Genomic DNA, 20314 nt, shown 5'->3' with positions numbered 1-20314 from the left:
TGTGAGTAGATGGCGCTGTGGCTCCATTTTCAAATATCCTCTGGACACGCTTTCTACTACCAGGCTTGTCTGACCTTGATATGCCAGCTTTTAACTTTTCTGATATTTGTGAGATTTATCCTAAGGTTGCGTACACACTTATAGGTATATCTGTCCAATATGTCTGGTGGTCCAGACAGTGGGAACAGGACAGAGATGACAGGATCAGGACAGAGATGACAGGGACAGGACAGTGGGAATAGGGCAGTAAAAAGGTGACAGTGCATGGCAGGACAGGACAGCGGTGACAATATAGAGAGGATAGGGCAAGGACAGAACAGAGGGGACAGGAGAGAGGGGTGACAGGGAAGGATAGAGGTGATAGGGCCAGGACAGAGGTGCAAGACAGAGGTGACAGGTCCAGGGCAGCATTGACAGGACAAGGACAGAGGTGATAGGGACAGAACAGCATTGCCAGGACAAGGACAGAGGTGACAGGGACAGGACAGCATTGACAGGACAAGGACAGAGGTGACAGGGAAAGGACAGCATTGATAGGACAAGGACAGAGGTGACAGGGAAAGGACAGCATTGACAGGACAAGGACAGAGGTGACAGGGAAAGGACAGCATTGACAGGACCAGGACAGAGGTGACAGGGAAAGGACAGCTTTGACAGGACAAGGACAGGACAGCATTGACAGGACAAGAACAGAGGTGACAGGGACAGGACAGCATTGACAGGACAAGGACAGGTGACAGGGACAGGACAAGGACAGGACAGCATTGACAGGACAAGGACAGAGGTGACAGGGACAGAACAGCATTGCCAGGACAAGGACAGAGGTGACAGGGACAGGACAGCATTGACATGACAATCACAGAGGTGATAGGACAAGGACAGAGGTGACAGGGACAGGCCCAGGGCAGAGGTGACATGGGCAGGGCACAGTCCTGGACAGAGGTGCAGAGGTGACAGGTACAGGGCAGCATTGACAAGACAAGGACAGAGGTGATAGGGCCAGAACAGCATTGCCAGGACAAGGACAGAGATGACAGGGACAGGACAGCATTGACAGGACAAGGACAGATTAACAGGGAAAGGACAGCATTGACAGGACAAGGACAGAGGTGACAGGGAAAGGACAGCATTGACAGGACCAGGACAGAGGTGACAGGGAAAGGACAGCTTTGACAGGACAAGGACAGGACAGCATTGACAGGACCAGGACAGAGGTGACAGGGACAGGACAGCATTGACAGGACAAGGACAGGTGACAAGGACAGGACAGCATTGACAGGACAAGGACAGAGGTGACAGGGACAGAACAGCATTGCCAGGACAAGGACAGAGGTGACAGGGACAGGACAGCATTGACATGACAATGACAGAGGTGATAGGACAGAGGTGACCGGGACAGGCCCAGGGCAGAGGTGACATGGGCAGGGCACAGTCCTGAATTCAGCTCTGGTGGAAGGAGGAAGTTGGCAGCCACACTCACTATATATACTGTATTGTAGCTAATGCTGTAACCTGTCCCTCCAGCCCCACTCACAATTTGCTCCTAAACAGAGTGAGTTAGAGGGTGTGCCTGAGCCTTTGAAAGTCCCCCAGCGGGCACACACAGTTCAGCTAAGCAGCACACCACGCAGCAGCCTCACCGTAATCAGCGTCTTCCTGGTGCTCCTGCTCCCTCCTATTCTGTCTGCGGCTCCTCTCCGGCAGTCTCTGTGCCTCAGCAGTGCGGCGCGCGTTACATCATGACGTCGCGCGCTGCTTCAATATAATAAACTTTATTGCAGCGGCTAACAGAGATTGCAGACAGGGCTTCTCCAAACTACCAATGTTGCTTTGATCGGAGCTGAGCTCTGATCAAAGCAGCTGGCCCCGCAACATTGAGGGGTGGCCCGACGGCAAGCCGCAGTGGTCCACCCAGCGGGAACTCTCCTGAGTTCTCCGTGGCCCAATCCATCCCTGCCTGCATGTATCAGCCCACTCCAGCTGACAGGAAGTTTTGCAGAGTGATAAGGACTTAGCAGGCACAGGGAGATACTGCTGAACATAACCATAAAGGAGTTAACAGTATGTGCCAACTTTACAACCACGGTGCCAGAGGATAAGCAGTAGGGAGAGCCTTCAGGATCAATTTAGTCTCTCAATGACATTATTGATCTGATTAACAGGCAACAGTTAATGGAGCTTAGCCTGCACTTTGGCTCATGCAGAGGAATACAGAGGAATGCAACAGTAGCTAATCTGCCAGAGGGTATATAAGTTATTACTGCATGCTACATCGTAGCTACTAAGAGGTTTGCAATATATTTAGGAAATACTGCTACCCTTGGGAACAAAGCATCTAAATATAATAGGAAAACAGCCTTATGCTGGCCATACACCTGCACGATTTTGGGCCGATTGCACGATTTTCGACGAGTCGTATGATGAATCGTGTAGGATACGAGTAGGTACGATCCAATGCAGTTCGTACTGTGGGCCTGATTCAGAGCCGAACGCTCTGACCAGAGCGCTCGCTCTGAATCAGGGCCCTCCTCCATGAAAATGGAGCGGCCTCCTGGCCGCTCGCATAGCTGTGGGTGACCACCCACAGCATATGCGAGCGTCCATGATGATGGTCGCTATGGTCTTCACCATCGCGACCATCAGGCTTGCGACTGAGACCCTGCGGTAGGGTCTCGCTGCCGCAAGCCCTGAAGTGATTTTGGCTCTATCAGAGCCAAAATCACTCCCACTGACATCACTAGTGATGTCAGTGGGGCTGGCTTCAGACAGTAGACGTTCCCATGGGAACATCGACAGCACGCCCCCTTTGGTGCGAGACCCGGAGCGATGGAGAGCCCGTCGCTCGCCGGGTCTCGCGCATGCGCGCGACGGAGCTCCCTCCATTGTGCGCATGCGCAGTGGGGGAACATCGACCCGCTTGCGAGCGTCCTGCGCTCGCGAGCGGGTCTGAATGACCCCCTGTGTATTTTGTGCATGCGATGCATCGTGTGTCCATTCATGTCATTTCAATGACTTTTCCTGGCAAAGGTGGGTGTTATAGCTAGACACTTTGAAGGTTGTAACTTTGAACTGCTTTATAGAACACATGTGAATGAAACCTTTCCACACTGCAGAACATGATGGAGAAATCCCTTGAAATTCAGCACCTAGAGCATCTTTTTTCATGTTCTCTGAGGCCTCTCCTGACTTTTGTTTATGTTTTTGAATAGAACAATTTTAGAATTTAGGATGTCTACTCTATATAGGTTTGTAAATAAATATAGGCTTTAGTTTTTTAGAGCATATAACTTTATAAGCTGTTAGGATAACATGTCTGCTATGTTTAAGATTAAAATAAACAAAACTTTTTGTAACCCAATAACTTAAAAAAAAAAAGTTTTCATTGCAATATTCATGCAGCCCCTTTACAGACAGCAGCACAGGACCCCTTCGCAGCTACGCCGATGACAGGTGTGGCTAACATGCACACAATAAAAATTGTTTATTTATTATTTTGGGCAGCAGCCCCTCGACAGACAGGAGCACAGCACCCCTGCGCACCTACGCCAATGACAGTGACAGCCAGGTGTGGCTGACGCACACAAAAAAAAAATTGACAATAAAAGACAATTTATGTTTATTTTTTTTATGCTCCAGAACTTGAGCCCGGAGCACTGAGTGATCACGACTGGAGTCGGGCAGCACTAGGCTGCAACTTGTGTTGCTGGCTGGATCTTGTGCAGTTAAGCCTAACACGCACACACACACAGAACAATTTTACACTACAAGGGCCCAGATGGACGCAGCACCAGCCCAGATGTATTCTGCACCAGCCCAGATGGACACAGTAGACAGCAGTGGACCAGCCCAGAATGGATCAGCAGTGCACCAGCCCAGGACACAGCACCACTCTCCCAGCCCTACACTACCCACCCTCCCTGTTCAGTCTCCACAGCCGGAGTAAAATGGCGTCCGCCGCGTTGTCCCTATTTACTACATTGATCATAGAGTCGTAAGCTTGCGAACCGCGAGATTTCCGACTCTATGGTTTTGCCTTGGTTTGGAGATCCGAGTCAGGCGGGAAACTCCGAGCCTGCTTGGATCCGACTCGCATCTGCAAAATTCGGATGGGCTCAGTTCTCTGAGAACCGAACCCGCTCATCTCTAATCTAAATATATTAACCTCAAAACTTGTAGAGAAGGTAAATTGGGGCTTTAGTCAGAATAGATAATTGACAATAACAGTATTATACCGACCACATTTAGCTTCTCTATAAAATGTTTTGAGTTTAATATATTTTGACAGATAGCCCTTATACTAACATTACTATTGCAATCATAAAATATATTTAATTTACAAGTTTGTGTATGGGTGTGGGTGAGTGTGCATAAATGGGTTGGGTACAGGATGCCAGCACTGGGGATCCCGGCGGTCAAAATCCCGACGCCGGCATCCCATCAGGGTTAGGATACCGACACCTGTCGGTCAGTATCCTAACCCTCTCCCTACCCCTCCCTCCCCGGTGCGTAACCCTAACCTTCCCCATAGTGCCTAAACCTAATCTCCTCCCCCCCCCTAGTGCCTAACCCAACCCCTAGTGCTTAACCCTAACCCTCCCCCTTACCTTCAGGATGGCGACGCCGTGATTCTGACTGGTGTTGGGATTCCAGCACTGATATTCTAAGCGCCGGCATCCTGCGTGCCTGGATATTGATCACATCCTTTATAAATAAATTATAAAGAATATATATTTCCACCATTTTACTTTTTTTGTGAACCCCCCTTCCTCCGTAGAACAGTCTACCATGGTGTCTTTGGCCAGTGTTGGAATACAACAGAAGCCTCAGGATGAGAAGAAGATTCAGAATAATACAGCCAGTGGAAAGAGGAATGCATAGCAACGGGTCCATTGTGAGGTAAGACAATTTCATTTAAGAAATAAATATGTTATTTTCTTTTGGGGTTTTGGAAAAGGTTTTGTGTGTCAGTTATGGGGTTGGCATGATAGTGAGTGAGGGGTATATCAGTGGATTAGTTATGGGGTCAGGGAGTGGTGGTGAGTATTTTAATGGTTTAGAGCAGTGGTTCTCAGCTCTCAGTTTTTCCCAACAGGTCATGTTATGAGGAATTCTGTCTGTGGAAGCAGGTGAGATAATTACTGACTCAACAAAATAGATTAACTCACCTGTGCATGATTAGAGGAATACACAAAACATGACATGGTGGTAGTGCCTGAGGACTGGAGTTGAGAACCACTGCTTTAAGAAGTGGTCATGAGTGAGAGTTATTTCATTGAAGAGGTGCTGGGTTGGGAAGTGATCGTGAGAGGTATTTCAGTGTTTGAGGAATGGTATCTGTGAGTAGTGGTGGAAAGGGGGTATTGGTATACTGGTAGTGGGAAGTGGATGGGTGAGAGGTGTAATTGGTGAAGGATATGTGCGACGGGTGAGGTAGTGTTGTACAAGTAGCAACAATTACACCTGAGTCTGCATTGACAGTGTCTGAGTCTCTGGTGTTCTTTTTGGTCCAGGGCGCTAAAATGTCTAAGCACGGCTCTGCACACCATTGTTCATCAGGGTCAGTGGCAGTGCTGATGTCCATTGTCTGCACTACACTGTCTGCATATTAAGCTGTCTATCATGGAGTCACACCGCTCAGACAATGACAGGCAGCTGTTCCGTCAGTAGGGAGGCCGCAGTGCAGTTTGGGCTGGTATTTGAAGACTTTCAGGGGGGATTCTTTGTGTGCTGTGAGCTGCTCAAGGAAGAGCGACGTCACCGAGCAGACGACTGGCGGAAAGCTCAGCTGACGCAGCACATATCTAATCTGCTGCCTTCTCTACTATATGATATTCAGGTTGGTGAACCTCAAAACCCAATGCCTCCCTGAATGTCAGTGCATCCTCTCCATCAGGGTGAGAAGTAATACATTGGGGGCAGCAGGAGGAGGGCTGATACATGAATTAACAAACAGATGAAGTGTAAAAGCACATGATTGGGCACACAGATATGGGGGTTGCAGCACATGAATGGATATTCAAATGAGGGACGGGGAGAACACATTATAAGATATACAGATGAGGGGGATGAGCACACATGAATTAACATGCAAATGAGGGTGTGAGGAGCAAGCATAATTTAAATGTTGTTTTTATTTTTTTTATTTGGTGGTCAATAAAATGACCAGTGGTGCTTGCTTTTTATAAGCAAAAAGGGGAGAGATATTGAGGTGGTTGAAGGTAGGCGCTAGCTATGCCCCCCATGGTGCTAGTCACACCACACTGCACAGGCCACACCCCATGTGCAGACCACATCACGCAGCGCTGGTCACACCCCATGCAGTGGAACACAATAGGTCCTTCATGCATTTCAGCTCCAGGCCCATGTGTACCTTAATCTGGCACTGCCGCTGCCATGTTTATGGCTGGCTGTGGGAGGTAGCTGCTCTGTGCTGTTAGCCTATAACACAATCAAGTAGACTGGCAGCTCCGCTTCCCTGAGTCCTCTTAGTAATATCGGCAGGAGCGCATGCGTGATTATGACATAATGGGCAGACTGCTTCGTGCCAGCCACTGCAGGGGAGAAAGCCGCCAGCAAAACACAAGAGCTGGACTCAGGACAGAATGAGAGACCAGAGACCGTCACCAAAGTAAAGAAGATAAGTTTTCTTGGGAAGGGGGGTTGGGCCTGGTGATTATTGAAGGAGGGAGAGAGCTGTGGTGTGATTATCGAAAGGGGGACTTGCTTTGAGATTTCTGAAGTGGAGGGGGGTTGCTGTGAGGTGTTTATTGAAGGGGGGACTGCTGTGAGGTGATTACTAAAGGGGTGGAGCTGTGAGGTGATTATTGAAGGGGGGACTTTCTGTGAGGTGATTACTGAAGAGGGGTGCTGTAAGGTAGTTACTGAAGAGTGGATGCTGTGAGGTGATTACTGAATGGGGGGTGCTGGAGGTGTATATTAAAGTGAGGATTGCTGTGAGGTGATTACTGTAAGATGGTCAACTCCACTGGCTCCAGCTATTTTTAATATGACTCCATTTTCTAGATGTGCTCTGTATAATGGGAGCTAGTCTTGCTCAAATCCTTCCGTCTCTTCATGTAATCCCAGACAGAATCGATGATGTTGAGATCAGGGCTCTGTGGGGGCCATATCATCACCTCCATGACTCCTTGTTCTTCTTTACGCTGAAGATAGTTCTTAATGACATTGGCTTTATGTTTGGGGTCGTGGTCCTGCTGCAAAATAAATTTGGAGCCAATCAGACTCCTCCCTGATGGTTTTGCATGATGGATAAGTACCTGCTGTATTTCTCAGCATTGAGGACACTATTAATCCTGACCAAATCCCCATCTCCATATGCTGAAATACAGCCCCAAACTTGCAAGGAACCTCCACCATGCCTGCACACACTCATTATTGTACCATTATTGTACCATTGTCCAGCCAATATTTAACATTTTGACTCATCAGTCCAGAGCACCTGCTGCCATTTTTCTGTACCCCGTTTCCTGTGTTTTAGTGCATAGTTGAGGAGCTTGGCTTTGTTTCCACATCAAAGGTATGGCTTTTAGCCGCAATTCTTCCACGAAGACCACTGCTGGCCAGACTTCACCGAACAGTAGATGGGTGTACCTGGTCCCACTGGCTTCTGCCAGTTCTGAGTCCAAGGGCTGGAGAGCGGTAGAATAATGAGTGTCTGTAGGCAACAGTGGGGGGGTATGTGAAAGGCCCCATAGCAAAAGTTTATAAAGTACCCTATGTACCACCCAAAGGTGAAAAATGTATATAATACAAGGAAGATGGCCCCCCCCTCAGCTTTGTGACCCATAGCAGCTGCACCCCTTGCACCTATGGTAGTTACGCCCATCTATGAGAATTTATCAGAGCTTGAAAAGGAACTGAATGAGTACTTAATCAGGTTAAAAATTATGTTCTGCAAGTCTACAGATGAAACTCTGATCAGAGGGTCTGACTGTGTAAGGGAATATGTAGTTGTAAGTGAGCTAACCCCCCTGGGCCAGGCCACCTCAACTCTAACCTGAGGAATCATGTAGTCTCTGTGCCAAATAATGAGCTTAAAGGAGGAGTTAGATGAAGTCGCCAAGATTATGGGACACTATATCAAAATTCAGCACATCAGTACTTCTCAGGAAAACCGGAATGGTTTCGCTGGATATTAATGCTCCAGCTTCATCAGAAGCTGGAGCATTAATATCCAGTGAAACGTGTTAAGCCATTTCTGATCATTATTCTATGGACATTGGGACATCTTTTCATTGTCGATCCAGAGAATACTCTATATATTTAAAATTTATGGTTCTACCCTCATTCCTTGAGGAGACGGCTGCCATCACCACCGCACACTATTGCAGTGACCTGCCAATTGAACCACCATCCTGAGGGAATTTCCTGCAGACTGATGATTAAATTCCAGTCTCCTGTACCACCGATATTGCTTCTGCAGTGATCTGCTAATTGGACTGCTATCCCCAAGGATTTTCCATTGGTAATTATCTGCTGTTTTTGAACCTATGTCCTACTTTACATTGACTTTCCACCTGGACACCACTAATATTTCATCAATTTCCCATTAAGGATCTCCATAGAACTATAGAACTCACCATTTATGCTCCTACAGAGTAATTATTAATAATTAATGTTGTATGTATTTATTGTTTAATAAATGTTTATTGTGTTTTTAGACATCATTATTTTTATTAGATTTTCATATTTTAAAGGTAATATCAGCCATCAAGCGCCAATCTTTTTATACCATGCAGGAAGACTGTATAATGCAATGAATCATTGCCATCTACTGTTTAACAATTTACATACATAATAAATATATATATATATATATATATTTATTATGTATCAGTTGACTGTAGAGCGACTGGTTTATAAAAGTGCTTAAATCAAATAAATATTCAAACCAATACTGTGGTTAAAAAATGAAAGTGCTAGTGCTTATGAATAAATAATTTAACAATTTAATAGATACCAAATACACAATGATAAAAAAGAGAAAATAAAAACATATAACATACACATATAACCCAAAAGACCCCTTTTTGGATAGAGGGATAAAATCAGAGAAAGAAAAAGTCTAAAATTCAGCATATGTCATTCACTTTAAAAAGAAAGCATTCTTTTTTAAAAGTTAAATAAATAAATAGCTTATCTGAACAAGGTGGATAGGGTTTAACACTTTCATAGGTTCAAAAGGCAAGGCAAGATCTTTTTTCCCAATGCGTTTCGTCCTGGGGACTTCATCAAGGGGACACCAGTGTGGTGGGTCATGTTCTTATTTATACCCCCACACTGGTTCATCAGAGATTAGGAGGTCGCATCATTTCCTGTTCACCTTATATTATTATATTACTCAAAATCCATTCAGGGTAATATGAACGCATTACCACTATAATTTATAATTAAACGGTTTTATCAGATCTTTGTTTTAAATTATCAAAAAGTCAGCAATAATAAAAACATTCCGTTATGAAAGGGCAACAACCGCTTGGCTGCCTAGGACTTCCGCCCTTAGTGGTTACATCACAACCGCTTGGCTGCCTAGGACTTCCGCCCTTAGTGGTTACATCACATCCAGTGCATTGCCGCTTCTTTCAGGAGCCGGGGTAGGGCGGATACGTCACATCTGCCCTCAAGGCTGTGCTCTTCTCTTGTCACGTGGACCCGCTGTTATCCGTCACATCCACCCTTCTCCTGCCAGTCCATGAAATGGGTGCGTAGTTACTTCCACCCTTCGCGTCACTATACCTCCGCAACCAGATTGTTCATTTCCATTGGAACATGAATAGCGTTATCCGGCTTCTTGGGTACTCCTGGCGTGAAGCGCCATGTTATTCATATCGGACTCAGCTTCCGCCCATACTTTGGCATATTTGTAGAGATGTTTTACCACAATCTATGACTTAAAGAAAAACGTACATTAGATTGCATAATGTATTACCTTATAGAGAAATATTCAGGACCACATTATATTCAATTTAGAATTCAAGGTATAGAATTCAAACCACGATCTCATATAGTGATTCATTACTTTGGCCCAATTAAAGAGCAACAGGATTCACATTCTCATTAGTATAAAAGGGTCATTTTTTTTAAAAGGATTTTTTGGGGAATAAAAATAAAAAATCAGGAGGGATTTCCCAAAGACTCATAGTTTTAATTATACATGTGTTACAAAGTTTGTGTTTATCCATAGATCTAACTCCAATAATCTTTTTAAATACTAGTTATTGTTCTAGATGTTTAAGATTTCTTTATAGTACTCCAGATGTATTTAGAAGTTTCCGCTGGCTCCATATTCAATGCTTCTCAGTTTTCTTAAGTTCTTTCAAGTTTGTATGTTGTTTCACGTATTTTTTCAGGCTCCATCGCTCATACTCCCATTAAAGGATTGTCAACCAAGCATAATTTTGCAGCACCTGGTATTCCTAGAGGGTCACCCACCCCTGTACTAACCAGGCCCATAGGAGCTTCGCTTCCAATATCGAGCAGAATTGGGCATATACCCAGTGGTATGGCTGCAATCAAAATTGGTGACTATATCCAATAAAACTACTATACCTGATCTTCTCCAAGAAGTCACCATCCAGGGTACTAATCAGGCCCTCCAAGTCAATCCACCATTGCCCATAGTGGATTGGTAATGAGGTATGTTTAGTAGGTGGGAGAATACCATCACAAGAAAGGCGCAATCTAGTATCTTTTGTTGAATCCTTTCGGTGCCAATGTGTCCAATTCAAATAGCCAATACATCTCACGGCTTGAAAGTAAATTTCCAAGATCTCCTCCTCGTTCTCCTAATGTTACATGTTCAATAGCTTTGAACATGATGTCTTCTGGATTGGAGTTATGAACTAGGGAAATTTTTTTTGAAACAGCATGTCCCTCTATTTTATTACGTATATTGCTGATGTGTTCCTGGATCCTCAGTTTTAGTGGTCTTTTGGTTTTACCCACATATTTGAGTCCACAGGTACATTCCAATAAATAAATAACAGAAGTAGAGTTACAGTTCATGAAGGTTTTTATATTAAACTCTTTAGATCCCTCAGAATTCAGAAAGGTTTTTCTCTTAGGGTGGACAAATTTACAAATATTGCAATGGCCACATTTGTAGCGGCCATTGCATTTGAGCGTTTTTGACACTTTTATTGTTTGCTTTCCTTGCAACATGCTTGGTGCTAATAAATCCTTTAAATTTTTTGACTTCCTGTAAACAATTTGTGGTTGAGATGGTAGAATATTTTTCAGTATCTGGTCCATCAAGAGGATATTCCAATTTTTATTAAATGCTTTCCTAATTTGTCCCTCGTGACCATTGAAAGTTGTAACAAACGGTATTTTCTCTGGTTTGCCTGGTACTTCTGCTTTATATTTAAGGAGTTCCTGTCTGTCCAAAGATTTTATTTTTTGAAGTGCAGTTGTTAAAATAGCTTCAGGGTATTTCTTCTCTCTGAATCGATCTGCATATACTTCAAGTTGTTCTTTGCATACCTTTATATCACTGCAATTGTGTCTAATTCTGTGGAATTGGGAGTAGGGGATGTTCCTCTTCCATTTATCCAAATGGCAGCTTTTGAAGTGCAAATAACTATTTGCATCAACAGTTTTAATAAAGTTCTTAGTGCATATTCTATCTCCCACTGATAATACTAAATCCAAAAATTCAACCTTAAAAGTGTTAAAATTAAACGTAAATTTCAAGTTCATGTTATTATTTGAGATTTGCATTGGTTAAAATTTTCCTCTGTGCCTTCCCATATAATCAAAATGTCATCAATATACCTTTTATATAAAATGAGGTTGGTCTTAAATGGGTTGTTAGTATAGACATAACAATTTTCCCAGCATCCCATAAACAAGTTTACAAAGCTTGGGGCAAATGTGGTGCCCATTGCCGTACCGCATATTTGACGATAAAATTGATTTAAAAATTTTAAATAATTATGGTTAAGTATAAAACACATAAGATCACATATGAACTCCTTAAGTAAAACATCCATAGAGCCATCCAACTCGAGGAACTCTCTTGCTGCATTAATGCCTTTTGTATGCTCTATACATGTATAAAGGGATTGCACATCTATAGTTGCCCAGTTATAGGTCTGTTTCCACTGTATTCCCTCTAGGCATTGTAAAATATTAGTAGTGTCCTTAAGGTAAGACTCCAATTTATTCACATATTTCTGAAGGAAGAGATCAACAAATTTTGATAAATTTGAGGTAAGTGAGTCTATACCTGCTATGAACGGCCTACCTGGAGGTTCCGTCAATGATTTGTGTATCTTCGGCAAGAAATAAAATATAGGGGTTCGAGGGTTGGTATTCATCAGGAATTGGAACTCCTCTTTACTGATGATATTATTATGTAAGCCATGTACCAAAATTGTCCTTAGTTCATCTATGTAGTTATTAATTGGATCTATCTCCAATTTTACATACGAGTTCCCATCATCCAATAATCTACATGCTTCTTTATGATAATAATCATAATCCATAATAACCAACCCTCCCCCTTTATCAGCAGGTTTTATTACTATCTCTCTATTGGCCTTGAGATTCTTCAAAGCTTCCTTCTCTCTATTATTTAGATTTTGTTTCTTGATGTTACTCATATCGTTTTCACATAGTTCTTTTTTCAAATAACTTGAAAAATAACTTGAAGTATATGCAGATCGATTCAGAGAGAAGAAATACCCTGAAGCTATTTTAACAACTGCACTTCAAAAAACAAAATCTTTGGACAGACAGGAACAGGAACTCCTTAAGTATAAAGCGGAAGTACCAGGCAAATCAGAGAAAATACTGTTTGTTACAACATTCAATGGTCACGAGGGACAAATTAGGAAAGCATTTAATAAAAATTGGAATATCCTCTTGATGGACCCGATACTGAAAAATATTCTACCATCTCAACCACAAATTGTTTACAGGAAGTCAAAAAATTTAAAGGATTTATTAGCACCAAGCATGTTGCAAGAAAAGGAAACAATAAAAGTGTCAAAAACGCTCAAATGCAATGACAGCTACAAATGTGGCCATTGCAATATTTGTAAATTTGTCCACCCTAAGAGAAAAACCTTTATGAATTCTGAGGGATCTAAAGAGTTTAATATAAAAACCTTCATGAACTGTAACTCTACTTCTGTTATTTATTTATTGGAATGTACCTGTGGACTCAAATATGTAGGTAAAACCAAAAGACTACTAAAACTGAGGATCCAGGAATACATCCGCAATATACGTAATAAAATAGAGGAACATGCTTTTTCAAAACATTTTTCCCTAGTTCATAACTCCAATCCAGAAGACATCACGTTCTATTTGAATTGGACACATTGGCACCAAAAGGATTTAACGAAAGCTACGAGATTGCGCCTTTCTTGTGATGGTATTCTCCCACCTACTAAATATACCTCATTACCAATCCACTATGGGCAATGGTGGATTGACGTGGAGGGTCTGATTAGTACCCTGGAGGGTGACTTCTTGGAGAAGATCAGGTATAGTAGTTTTATTGGATATAGGCCCTCATTCAGAGCCGTACGCTCTGAGCAGAGCGCACACTCTGCATGAGGGCCGGGCTCCTTTTTCATGGAGCGTCCTCCTGGACGCTCGTATAGCTGTGGGTCACCACCCACAGGCTATACGAGCGTGCATTTTGATGGCCGCGATGGTCGTGACCATCGCGACCATCGAAATTGCGAGCCGGAGCCTGCGGTTGAGGTTTTCAACCGCAAGCTCCGGAGTGATTTTGGCTCTATCAGAGCCAAAATCACTCCCACTGACATCACTAGTGATGTCAGTGGGCCGGCTTCTGACGGGAGGCGTTCCCGTGGGAACGCCCCCGTCAGGGAGGCACGCCCCCGGCACGCCCACCAAAGGGGGCGTGCTGTCAATCAACATTGACAGCACGCCCCCTTTGATCGGACACAACGAGCGAAGGAAAGTCCTTCGCTCGTCGTGTCTGGCGCATGCGCACGACGGAGCTCCCTCCGTCGTGCGCATGCTCAGTGCAGACCATCGACCCACTTGCGAGCGTACAGCCGCTCGCGAGTGGGTCTGAATCAGGCCCATAGTCACCACTTTTGATTGCAGCCATACCACTGGGTATATGCCCAATTCTGCTCAATCTTGGAAGTGAAGCTCCTGTGGGCCTGGTTAGTACTAGGATGGGTGACCCTCTAGGAATACCAGGTGCTGCAAAATTATGCTTGGTTGACAATCCTTTAATGGGAGTATGAGCGATGGAGTCTGAAAAAATACACAAAAAAACATACAAACTTGAAAGAACTTCAGAAAACTGAGAAGCATTGAATATGGAGACAGCGGAAACTTACAAATACATCTGGAGTACTATAAAGAAATCTTAAACATCTAGAACAATAACTAGTATTTGAAAAGATTATTGGAGTTAGATCTATGGATAAACATGAACTTTGTAACACATGTATAATTAAAACTATGAGTCTTTGGGAAATCCCTCCTGATTTTTTATTTTTTATTCCCCAAAAAATCCTTTTTAAAAAAAATGACCCTTTTATACTAATGAGGATGTGAATCCTGTTGCTCTTTAATTGGGCCAAAGTAACGAATCACTATATGAGATCGTGGTTTGAATTCTATACCATGAATTCTAAATTGAATAATATATGGTCCTGAATATTTCCCTATAATGTAATACATTATGGAATCTAATATACGTTGCTTCTTTAAGTCATAGATTGCGGCAAAACATCTCTATAAATATGCCAAAGTATGGGCGGAAGCTGAGTCCGATATGAATAACATGGTGCTTCACGCCAGGAGTACCCAAGAAGCCGGATAACGCTATTCATGTTCCCATGGAAAAGAACAATCTGGTCGCGGAGGTATAGTGACGCGAAGGGCAGAAGTAACTACGCACCCATTTCATGGACTGGCAGGAGAAGGGCGAATGTGACGGATAACAGCGGGTCCACGTGACAAGAGAAGAACACAGCCTTGAGGGCGGATGTGACATATCCGGCCTACCCCGGCTCCTGACAGAAGCGGCAATGCACTGGATGTGATGTAACCACTAAGGGCGGAAGTCCTAGGCAGCCAAGCGAATGTTGCACTTTCATAACATAATGTTTTTATTATTGCTGACTTTTTGATAATTTAAAACAAAGATCTGATATAACAGTTTAATTATAAATTATAGTGGTAATGCGTTCATAAAACGGATTTTGAGTAATATAATGATATAAGGTGAACAGGAAATGATGCAACCTCCTAATCTCTGATGAACCAGTGTGGGGGTATAAATAAGAACATGACCCACCACACTGGTATCCCCTTGATGAAGTCCCCAGGACAAAACGCATTGGGAAAGATCTTGCCTTGCCTTTTGAACCTATGAATGTGTTAAACTTTATCCACCTTGTTCAGATAAGCTATTCATTTATTTAACTTTTAAAAAAGAATGCTTTCTTTTTAAGTGAATGACATATGCTGAATTTTAGACTTTTTCCTTTCTCTGATTTTATCCCTCTATCCAAAAAGGGGTCTTTTGGGTTATATGTGTATGTTATATGTTTTTATTTTCTCTTTTTTATCATTGTGTATTTGGTATCTATTAAATTGTTAAATTATTTATTCATAAGCACTAGCACTTTCATTTTTTAACCACAGTATTGGTTTGAATATTTATGTGATTTATGCACTTTTATAAACCAGTCGCTCTACAGTCAACTAATTTTTCTACACATTCTCTAATACCTTTACCAGTATTCATTATTGACATTGAGCAGACGCCCATATAGAGTAGGCTTGGTTTACACAAACTTTACATGGTTTGTTATATGGTATATCACTTATAAATTATTGTATTTATTGCTGGCGCCGTTCCCACCTATTTTTTTCATATATATATATATATATATATATATATACACACACACACAGACACAATGCTTAGAGGTCGCTAATAAATGGAATGTTTTGTAAAATTTAACACAGTTTGATTCCAGTATAAAATTCCCCACAAAACAAGCTACCAATCGGCTTAAGGAAACAGCTCTGCAGTGGCAAGATGTCACCATCATTGGCATCCTCACCCTCATCAGTGTGTACATCATCCTCACACAATATTAATTCATCCCTGTTGGAATCCACCATTACAGGAGTCTGTACTGTGACGTAATTGCCGGGAAAGGTCTTCCTCATGCAATTTCCAGTTCATTTTGATGAACATCATCTTTTCCACATTTTGAGGAAGTAGCCTCCTATGCCGTACACTGACAAGGTTCCCGGCTGTGCTAAAAACTGTCTATGAGTACACACTGGAGGGTGGGCAGTTTAAGTAATGCAAAGCCAGTTTGTACAAGGACCTCCAAATTGCCTTTTTTTCCTTCCAGTACTCGAAGGGACTCTGTGACAAGTCTATTTGTACAGTGTCATGAAAATAATCCTCCACCATTCTTTGGATGGTGATCGTATCAGGAATCAGTATGTTTGACCGCCGGACGTGAGCCTGGCGGTTCAAATCCCAATGCCGGCAGCCCGATTGAGGAGATCCTGACAGCGAAGGTAAGTTTACTATTCCTAACCCTTTCCCCCCCCAACCCACCTTTAGGGGTGCCTAACCCTAACCTCCCCCCTTATTGCCTAAACCTAACCTCCCCTCCTCTCCGGGGGGGGTGCCTAACCCTAAGTCCCCCCGGGTGGTCCCTAAACCTAACCCCCCGGCTACGTGAATACTTACCCCCGGCATTGGACGATCAGTCCAGCGTCCTGTTGGAGTTCCAGCGTCGGTATTAACATAGGCATTGGTATTTCGACGCCTATGTTAGATCCCTTGCCGGGATTACACTGTCTGTATTTAGACCGGCAGCCATGCGTCTGCCGGTCTCATAACTACATACCTCGTATCAGATGGATTATTACGGTAAAAGGTGTCACTAATGTTGGGCAATTCTTTTATACCAGACCAGATGTGTGTGTAATAGACACACAGAGGACTAAGGCCCAAGGAGTCATGGTGCTTGTATACACAGAGGGCTAAGGCCCAAGGAGTCACTGTGCTTGTATACACAGCAGGGGCGGATCTAGACTTATCTTTTAGCGGGGTGTTTTTTGTTTAATCCTGACTCCTCACCCTCTCCAGTCCTGACTCCTCCCCTCTCCAGCCCTGCCTCCTCCCCCCTCTAGTCCCGACTTCTCCCATCTCCAGTCCTGACTCATCCATCACATAAATAAATGTATTTTAAAACACTGAATACTCCTGCCATATACCCATACATCTCTATACCCCTGCTATATACCAGCACACCTGTATACTCCTGCTATATACCTGCACATCTCTATACCCCTGCTATATACCAGCACACCTGTATACTCCTGCTATATACCCGCACATCTCTATACCAGCACACCTGTATACTCTTGATATATACCAGCACATCTGTATATCCTGCTATATACCCGCACACCTGTATACTCCTACTATATACCCGCACATCTCTATACCCCTGCTATATACTCGGACACCTGTATACTCCTGAGATATACCCACACATCTGTATATCCCTGTTACATACCGGCACACCTTCACAATCATGGAGTGTAGGCTAAAATAAGCAGAATGTGAAGAATTAGGCCATATAATTTATAGCTGTGGCATACACAGAGCACTAAACCTACAATGTACATCCCCTAATGTACAGTAGTAGATTTGAGGGTGTGCAGCCAGTGACGAAGACATAGTGGGGGCACTGGAGATACAGAAATAGCATTGTGATAAAGCCCCAGCGATACAGTACACTCAGAGGCATCACTAGGGTTGGTGTCACCTGGTGATATATCTCATGGTGACACCCCCCCTCCACCAAAAAAATAAAATCAGGACCAAGGTGCGCAGCTCAGCACTATTTCCCCCCTTACCAGTCTAGAACTCACACTGCAGTGCTCCTCCCTAGAAAGTAGGGGTGCACTCATCTGAATTTCAATCAAATAGTTATCAAAATTCTTTTATTCCATCATATCAAAAAAGTGTTCACCAACGTTTCGGCTCTCTATAGTACACAACATCTGGCATTACATTTGCAACGTTTCAGGCACTGTCATCAGGCTAAGAAACACAAAACAACACTATAACAATAGAAAACTACCATTCACCACGTGTATATCGAAGCTGGGACCACTCACCCAGAGCGGGCGCGCCCGATCAGTCACAGGTTTCAACCCGTCATTATAACATCAAACAACTTAAACAACATGATAGCAGCAAAAAAATTACATATTATAAAAAAAGTATTACTGTACTACCATTGTATCTAAAGTGCATACAGTCAAATACATATATAATTATAAATGAGCAATCGCAGTAATGTTATAACACGTAATAATTATCTATATATAAGGAAGGATAATTAAATTATACTGTAAACATCACCAAAGCGAGAGATGCATTATATCCCCTTATAGTCAATCACATATAATACAATGTGCTATCTTTATTTCATATCATATGGTATGAAACTAGTTTCCTCAGATAGCATGTCTTCCCTTCTGTATCCAGCCAGCCAGCCCCCATTCTATGTCCCCAGACAGCGTGCCCCCCCTTCTGTGTCCCCAGACAGCATGCCCCCCCTTCTGTGTCCCCTGCCAGCCTACCTTGCCTTCTGTGTCCCCTGCCAGCCTGCCCCCTCCCATTCTGTGTCCCTGGACAGCCTGCCTCCCCCATTCTGTGTGCCCAGGCAGCATGCCCCCCCATTCTGTGTCCCCAGACAGCATGCCCTCCTGTGTCCCCTGCCAGCCTGCCTCCCCTACCTACTGTGTCCCCAGACAGCCTGCCCCCCCATTCTGTGTCCCCAGTCAGCATGCTCCCCATTCTGTGTGCCCAGGCAGCATGCCCCCCTTCTGTGTCCCCTGCCAGCCTGCCTCCCCTATTGTGTCCCCATACAGCCTGCCCCCCTATTCTGTGTCCCCAGACATCTTGCCCAGGTCTGTGTCCCCTGGCAGCCTGCCCCCCCCTCCTGTCTCCGGACAGCATGCCTCCCCTTCTGTGTCCCCTGCCAGCCTGCATGCTACCCCTCCATCTGTCTCCAACCCAACCCTCTCACTTCATTTACTTTCTTGATGACTCCTCTCTTTCAGCCTTGCGACGGGTGGGCAGCAGGCTCTTTTTTTTCAGCTGCAGTGTGACGCCTCGACGAGACCCGCTGCACGCTTTCTTTAAAAGCAAAAAGAATTTTCAAGCAGGGCGGCAGGGGCGACGGCGGCCAGGGACATGGGTGGGCAGTGGGCGGATGCCCTGACCGGAACTGGGCACCTGGTTCACTATGTGGCTGGCGGCCGCCGAGGGGACCAGCAATTAATTAATTTGATTTAAAGCAGCGGCGGAGGATGCGGGCAGGAGTGTGTGGCTTTTGGTGTCACTCCCTTGTAGGGTGACACCCGGTGCGGCCCCCACTGAGTACACTAAATGGACAAAGCTACCACTCCACTTACTTGGTTCTTAGATTGCTGGCAGGCAGGCTGTTCCCTTTGGCAGGCAGATAGGCTGGTCCCTCTGGCAGACAGGCTGGTCTCTCTGGCAGGCAGGCAGACTGGCAGGCTGGTCTCTCTGGCAGACAGGCAGGCTGGTCTCTCTGGCAGGCAGGCAGGCTGGTCTCTCTGGCAGGCAGATGGGCAGGCTGGTCTCTCTGGCAGGCAGACGGGCAGGCTGGTCTCTCCGGCAGACAGGTAGGCTGGTCTCTCTGGCAGGCAGGCAGGCAGGCTGGTCTCTCTGGCAGACAGCCAGGTAGGCAGGCAGGCTGTTCCCTCTGGCAGGCAGATAGGCTGGTCTCTCTGGCAGGCAGGCAGGTCTCTCTGGCAAGCAGACAGGCTGGTCTCTCTGGCAGGAAGGCAGACAGGCAGGCTGGTCTCTCTGGCAGGAAGGCACGCTGATTCCTCTGACAAGCAGGCAGGCTCGTCCACCTGGAAGGCAGGCTAGACCCTCTGGCAGGCAGGTAGGCTGGTCCCCCTGGCAGGCTGGACCCCTTGGCATTCAGGCATGCTGGACCATCTGGCAAGTAGGCTGGTCCCCCTGGCAGGCAGGTAAGCTTGTTCCCCTGGCATTCAGGCACGCTGAACCCTCAGGCAGGTAGGCTGGTCACCCTGGCAGGCAGGTAGGCTGGCCCCCTTGGAAGGCAGGTAGGTGGGTCCCCCAGGCAGGCACAAGCTGGCAGTCAGTGAGGGAGGGAGCAGGATTGCTGAAACAGAGTGTCCTGTCACTCTGAAGGTAGCAATGTGCTGGGGGGGCGGTGGCCCTAATCGCCCCCCTAGATCCGCCACTGATACA

The 20314-nt window shown here is 44.8% G+C and overlaps 1 long non-coding RNA gene and 1 pseudogene across 4 annotated transcripts in view; both read left to right on the top strand.

Annotated features, from left to right (window-relative positions):
• LOC148481920 (uncharacterized) overlaps positions 1-20314 on the top strand; it is a 50460-nt gene that overhangs the window by 15960 nt on the left and 14186 nt on the right. For all 4 annotated transcript variants that reach the window (XR_015871819.1, XR_015871821.1, XR_015871818.1 and 1 more), the window contains exon 2: positions 4775-4896. This is a non-coding gene — a long non-coding RNA (uncharacterized LOC148481920). The remainder of the gene's footprint in view (positions 1-4774; positions 4897-20314) is intronic.
• On the top strand, positions 14099-14217 carry LOC148481921 (5S ribosomal RNA; annotated as a pseudogene).

The sequence above is a fragment of the Taudactylus pleione genome, unplaced genomic scaffold (assembly GCF_031769625.1).
Source record: "Taudactylus pleione unplaced genomic scaffold, aTauple2 ptg000556l, whole genome shotgun sequence".
Taxonomy (NCBI): domain Eukaryota; kingdom Metazoa; phylum Chordata; class Amphibia; order Anura; family Myobatrachidae; genus Taudactylus; species Taudactylus pleione.
Note: the sequence above shows the minus strand (reverse complement) of the source record. Positions and strands in the feature narration are given on the sequence as shown.